Genomic DNA, 7,003 nt, shown 5'->3' on the forward strand with positions numbered 1-7,003 from the left:
GGACTTCCATCTGAAGATCCTTTTCAGTTTTTAACTGAATTCTTACAGATATGTGATACTGTTAAGACTAATGGAGTAGATCCTAAAGTCTACAGGCTCATGCTTTTCCCCTTTGCTATAAGAGACAGAGCTAGAGTATGGTTGGACTCTCAACCTAAGGATAGCCTGAACTCTTGGGATAAGCTGGTCAAGGCTTTCTTAGCCAAGTTCTTTCCTCCTCAAAAGTTGAGCAAGCTTAGAGTGGATGTTCAGACCTTCAGACAGAAGGAAGGTGAATCCCTCTATGAAGCTTGGGAGAGATACAAAGGACTGACCAAAAAGTGTCCTTCTGACATGCTTTCAGAATGGACCATCCTGGATATATTCTATGATGGTCTGTCTGAATTAGCTAAGATGGCATTGGATACTTCTGCAGGTGGATCCATTCACCTAAAGAAAACGCCTGCAGAAGCTCAAGAACTCATTGATATGGTTGCTAATAACCAGTTCATGTACACTTCTGAGAGGAATCCCGTGAGTAATGGGACGCCTATGAAGAAGGGAGTTCTTGAAATTGATACTCTGAATACCATATTGGCTCAGAATAAAATATTGACTCAGCAAGTCAATATGATTTCTCAGAGTCTGAATGGAATGCAAGCTGCATCCAACAGTACTCAAGAGGCGCCTTCTGAAGAAGAGGCCTATGATCCTGAGAACCCTGCAATAGCAGAGGTAAATTACTTAGGTGAACCTTATGAAAACACCTATAACTCATCATGGAGAAATTATCCAAATTTCTCATGGAAGGATCAACAAAAGCCTCAACAAGGCTTTAATAATGGTGGAAGAAACATGTTTAGCAATAGCAAGCCTTTTCCATCATCTACTCAGCAACAGACAGAAAACTCTGAACAAAATACTTCTAATTTAGCAAATTTAGTCTCTGATCTATCAAAGGCCACTGTGAGTTTCATGAATAAAACAAGGTCCTCCATTAGAAATTTGGAAGCACAAGTGGGCCAGCTGAGTAAAAGGATCACTGAAATCCCTCCTAGTACTCTCCCAAGCAATACAGAAGAAAATCCAAAAGGAGAGTGAAAGGCCATTGAACTGATCACCATGGCCGAACCTGTAAAGGAAGGAGAGGACGTGAATCCCAAGGAGGAAGACCTCCTGGGACGTCCAGTGACCAATAAGGAGCTTCCCTCTGAGGAACCAAAGGAATCTGAGGCTCATCTAGAGACCATAGAGATTCCATTAAACCTCCTTATGCCATTCATGAGCTCTGATGAGTATTCCTCTTCTGAAGAGAATGAGGATGTTACTGAAGAGCAAGTTACCAAGTACCTTGGTGTAATCATGAAGCTGAATGCCAAACTATTTGGTATTGAGACTTGGGAAGATGAACCTCCCTTGTTCACCAATGAACTAAGTGATCTGGATCAACTGACATTGCCTTAGAAGAAACAGGATCCTGGAAAGTTCGTAATACCTTGTACCATAGGCAACATGATCTTTGAAAAGGCTCTGTGTGACCTTGGTTCAGGGATAAACCTCATGCCCCTCTCTGTAATAGAGAAACTGGGAATCTTTGGGGTGCAAGGTACAAAAATCTCATTAGAGATGGCAGATAATTCAAGAAAACAGGCTTATGGACAAGTAGAGGATGTGTTAGTAAAGGTTGAAGGCCTTTACATCCCTGCTGATTTCATAGTCCTAGATACTGGGAAGGATAAGGATGAATTCATCATCCTTGGAAGACCCTTCCTAGCCACAGAAAGAGCTGTGATTGATGTTGACAGAGGTGAATTAGTCCTTCAATTGAATGAGGACTCCCTTGTGTTTACAACTCAAGGTTATCCTTCTGTAAACATGGAGAGGAAGCATAAAAAGCTTCTCTCAAAACAGAGTCAACCAGAGCCCCCACAATCAAACTCTAAGTTTGGTGTTGGGAGGCCACAACCAAACTCTAAGTTTGGTGTTGAACTCCCATATCCAAACTCTAAGTTTGGTGTCGGGAAGTCTCAACAATGTTCTGAACATTTGTGAGGCTCCATGAGAGCCCACTGTCAAGCTATTGACATTAAAGAAGCGCTTGTTGGGAGGCAACCCAATCTTTATTTAATTATATTTTTATTAGTTATATGTTTTTATAGGTACATGATCATGTAGAGTCACAAAATAAATAAAAAATTTGAAAACAGAATCAAAAACAGCAGAAGAAAAATCACACCCTGGAGGAAGACCTTACTGGCATTTAAACGCCAGTAAGAAGCATATGGCTGGCGTTCAACGCCAGAACAGAGCATGGTTCTGGCGCTGAACGCCCAAAATGGGCAGCATCTGGGCGTTTGAACGCCAGAATTGCACCCTGGAGAAGAGCTGGCGCTGAACGCCCAGAACAAGCATGGTTCTGGCATTCAACGCCAGAAATGGGCATCAAATGGGCGTTCAATGCCCAGAACAAGCACCAATCTGGCGCTGAACGCCCAGAGTTGTGTGCAAGGGCATTTTGCATGCGCAATTTGGTGCAAGGTTGTAAATCCTTGAACACCTCAGGATCTGTGGACCCCACAGGATCCCTACCTACCTCCACTCACTTCTTCTCACCCCTATTTCACACATTCCCATAAACACTCTTCCCCAAAACTCTTCACTAATCACCTCAATCTCTCTTTCCTATCACCACTTCACCACTCACATCCATCCACTCTTCCCCATAAACCTACCTCATAAACTCCACCTACCTTCAAAATTCAAAATCAATTTCCCACCCAAAACCCACCCTTATGGCCGAACCTTACCCCCCCTCCCTTCCCTATATATAGCCCTCCATTCCTCCTCATTTCCACACAACACAACCCTCTCTTCTCTTCTTGGCCGAATACACCACTCCCCCCTCTCCTCCATATTTTCTTCTTCTTCTTCATCTATTATTTCTTCTCTTGCTCGAGGGCGAGCAATATTCTAAGTTTGGTGTGGTAAAAGCATAAGCTTTTTGTTTTTCCATTACCATTGATGGCACCCAAGACCGGAGAATCCTCTAGAAAAGGGAAAGGGAAGACAAAAGCTTCCACCTCCGAGTCATGAGAGATGGAAAGATTCATCTCCAAAGCTTATCAAGACCACTTCTATGATGTTGTGGTCAAGAAGAAGGTGATCCCCGAGGTCCCTTTCAAGCTCAAAAAGAATGAGTATCCGGAGATCCGACATGAAATCCAAAGAAGAGGTTGGGAAGTTCTAACAAAACCCATCCGACAAGTCGGCATCCTAATGGTTCAAGAGTTCTATGCCAATGCATGGATCACTAAGAACCATGATCAAAGTAAGAACCCAAACCCAAAGAATTACATTACAATGGTTCGGGGGAAATACTTAGATTTTAGTCCAGAAAATGTGAGGTTGGCGTTTAACTTGCCTATGATGCAAGGAGATGCACGCCCCTACACTAGAAGGGTCAACTTTAATCAAAGGTTGGACCAAGTCCTCATGGACATATGTGTGGAAGGAGCTTAATGGAAGATTGACTCCAAAGGCAAGCCGGTTCAACTAAGAAGATTGGACCTCAAGCCTGTGGCTAGAGGATGGTTGGAGTTCATCCAACGCTCCATCATCCCCACTAGCAACCGATCTGAAGTTACTGTGGATCGGGCCATCATGATTCATAGCATCATGATTGGAGAGGAAGTAGAAGTTCATGAAGTCATCTCCTTTGAACTCTACAAAATAGCCAAAAAGCCCTCTCCTGGGGCAAGGGTACCTTTTCCTCATCTTATTTACCATCTATGTTACTCAGCTGGAGCTTTCATAGAAGGAGATATTCCCATTGAGGAAGAGAAATCCATCACTAAGAAAAGGATGGAGCAAGCAAGAGAGCCCATTCATGGAGCTCAAGAGGCGCATGAAGCTCATCACCATGAGATCCCGGAAATGCCTCAAATGCATTTTCCTCCACAAAACTATTGGGAGCAAATCAACACCTCCCTAGGAGAATTAAGTTCCAACATGGGACAACTAAGGGTGGAACATCAAGAGCACTCCATCATCCTTCATGAAATTAGAGAAGATCAAAAAGTAATGAGAGAGGAGCAACAAAGACAAGAAAGAGACATAGAAGAGCTCAAGGACATCATTGGTTCCTCAAGAAGGAAACACCACCATCACTAAGGTGGACTCATTCCTTGTTCTTACTTTCTCTATTTTTTGTTTTCTATGTTAAGTGCGTATCCATGTTTGTGTCTTCATTACATGATCATTAGTAGTTAGTAACTATGTCTTAAAGTTATGAATGTCCTATGAATCCATCACCTCTCTTAAATGAAAAATATTTTAATTCAAAAGAACAAGAAGTACATGAGTTTCGAATTTATCCTTGAACTTAGTTTAATTATGTTGATGTGGTGACAATGCTTCTTGTTTTCTGAATGAATGCTTGAACAATGTATATGTCTTTTGAAGTTGTTGTTTAAGAATGTTAAATATGTTGGCTCTTGAAAGAATGATGACAAGGAGACATGTTATTTGACAATCTGAAAAATCATAAAAATGATTCTTGAAGCAAGAAAAAGCAGCAAAGAACAAAGCTTGCAGAAAAAAAATATATATATATATATATAGGCAAAAAAAAAGAAGAAAAAGCAAGCAGAAAAAGCCAAAAGCTCTTAAAACCAAGAGGCAAGAGCAAAAAGCCAATAACCCTTAAAACCAAAAGGCAAGGGCAATAAAAGGGATCCCAAGGCTTTGAGCATCAGTGGATAGGAGGGCCTAAAGGAACAAAATCCTGGCCTAAGCGGCTAAACCAAGTTGTCCCTAACCATGTGCTTGTGGCATGTAGGTGTCAAGTGAAAACTTGAGACTGAGCGGTTAAAGTCAAGGTCCAAAGCAAAAAAAGAGTGTGCTTAAGAACCCTGGACACCTCTAATTGGGGACTTTAGCAAAGCTGAGTCACAATCTGAAAAGGTTCACCCAATTATGTGTCTGTGGCATTTATGTATCCGGTGGTAATATTGGAAAACAAAGTGCTTAGGGCCACAGCCAAGACTCATAAAATAGCTGTGTTCAAGAATCATCACACTGAACTAGGAGAATCAATAACACTATCTGAACTCTGAGTTCCTATAGATGCCAATCATTCTGAACTTCAATGGATAAAGTGAGATGCCAAAACTATTCAAAAGGCAAAAAGCTATAAGTCCCGCTCATTTAATTGGAGCTATGTTTCATTGATAGTTTGGAATTTCTAGTATATTCTCTTCTTTTTATCTTATTTGATTTTCAGTTGCTTGGGGACAAGCAACAATTTAAGTTTGGTGTTATGATGAGCGGATAATTCATACGCTTTTTGGCATTGTTTTTAGTATATTTTTAGTAGAATCTAGTTACATTTATGGATGTTTTTATTAGTTTTTATGCTAAATTCACATTTCTGGACTTTACTATGAGTTTGTGTATTTTTCTGTGATTTCAGGTATTTTCTGGCTGAAATTGAGGGACTTGAGCAAAAATCAGATTCAGAGGTTGAAGAAGGACTGCTGATGCTGTTGGATTCTAACCTCCCTACACTCAAAGTAAATTTTCTGGAGCTACAGAACTCAAAATGGCGCGCTTCTAATTGCGTTGGAAAGTAGACATCCAGGGCTTTCCAGAAATATATAATAGTTCATACTTTGATCGAGTTTAGAAGACGTAAAAGGGCGTTGAACGCCAGTTCTACGCTGCTGTCTGGAGTTAAACGCCAGAAACAAGTCACAAACCAGAGTTGAACACCAGAAATACGTTACAACCTGGCGTTCAACTCCAGAAAGAGCCTCTGCACGTGTAACATTCAAGCTCAGCCCAAGCACACACCAAGTGGGCCCCGGAAGTGGATTTATGCGTCAATTACTTACTTCTGTAAACCCTAGTAACTAGTTTATTATAAATAGGACTTTTTACTATTGTATTAGACATCTTCGGATCATCTTGGATTGTATTTCTGATCCTGTGATCACGTTTTGGGGCTGGCCTCTCGGCCATGCCTGGACCTTCATCACTTATGTATTTTTAACGGTAGAGTTTCTACACTCCATAGATTAAGGTGTGGAGCTCTGCTGTTCCTCAAAGATTAATACAAAGTACTACTGTTTTCTATTCAATTCAACTTATTCCGCTTCTAAGATATTCATTCGCACTTCAACATGAATGTGATGAACGTGACAATCATCATCATTCCCCTATGAACGCGTGCCTGACAACCACTTCCGTTCTACCTTCGATTGAATGATTATCTCTTGGATCTCTTAATCAGAATCCTCGTGGTATAAGCTAGATTGATGGCGGCATTCATGAGAATCCGGAAAGTCTAAACCTTGTCTGTGGTATTCCGAGTAGGATTCAGGGATTGAATGACTGTGACGAACTTCAAACTCGCGATTGCTGGGCGTAGTGACAGACGCAAAAGGAGGGTGAATCCTATTCCAGCATGATCGAGAACCTCAGATGATTAGCCGTGCTGTGACAAGCATTTGGACCATTTTCACAAGAGGATGGGATGTAGCCATTGACAACGGTGATGCCCTTACATAAAGCCAGCCGTAGAAAGGAGTAAGACTGATTGGATGAAGACAGCGGGAAAGCAGAGATTCAGAGAAACGAAAGCATCTCTATACGCTTATCTGAAATTCTCACCAATGAATTACATAAGTGTTTCTATCCTTATTTTATGTTTACTTATTATAAAATTTTGAAAACTCCATAACTATTTTATATCCGCCTGACTGAGATTTACAAGGTGACCATAGCTTGCTTCATACCAACAATCTCCGTGGGATCGACCCTTACTCACGTAAGGTTTATTACTTGGACGACCCAGTGCACTTGCTGGTTAGTTGTGCGAAGTTGTGATAAAAAGTTGAGATTACGATTGAGCGTACCATGTTGTTGGCGCCATTGATGATCACAATTTCGTGCACCAACAGTGCATATTTGAAATTGGAGTTTATGAATGTTGGCTCTTGAAAGAACAAGGAAAAAGGAGAAGTAT

General features: G+C 41.2%; 1 non-coding gene across 1 annotated transcript; it reads right to left on the minus strand.

The window, feature by feature from the left end:
* Window positions 1-231: 231 nt before the first annotated feature.
* Window positions 232-339, minus strand: LOC112774774 (small nucleolar RNA R71). The gene has a single exon (XR_003189235.1). It is a non-coding gene; the product is annotated as a small nucleolar RNA R71 (small nucleolar RNA).
* Window positions 340-7,003: the final 6,664 nt, after the last annotated feature.

This window comes from Arachis hypogaea, chromosome 18 (assembly GCF_003086295.3).
Source record: "Arachis hypogaea cultivar Tifrunner chromosome 18, arahy.Tifrunner.gnm2.J5K5, whole genome shotgun sequence".
In the NCBI taxonomy this organism is placed as follows: Eukaryota; Viridiplantae; Streptophyta; class Magnoliopsida; order Fabales; family Fabaceae; genus Arachis; species Arachis hypogaea.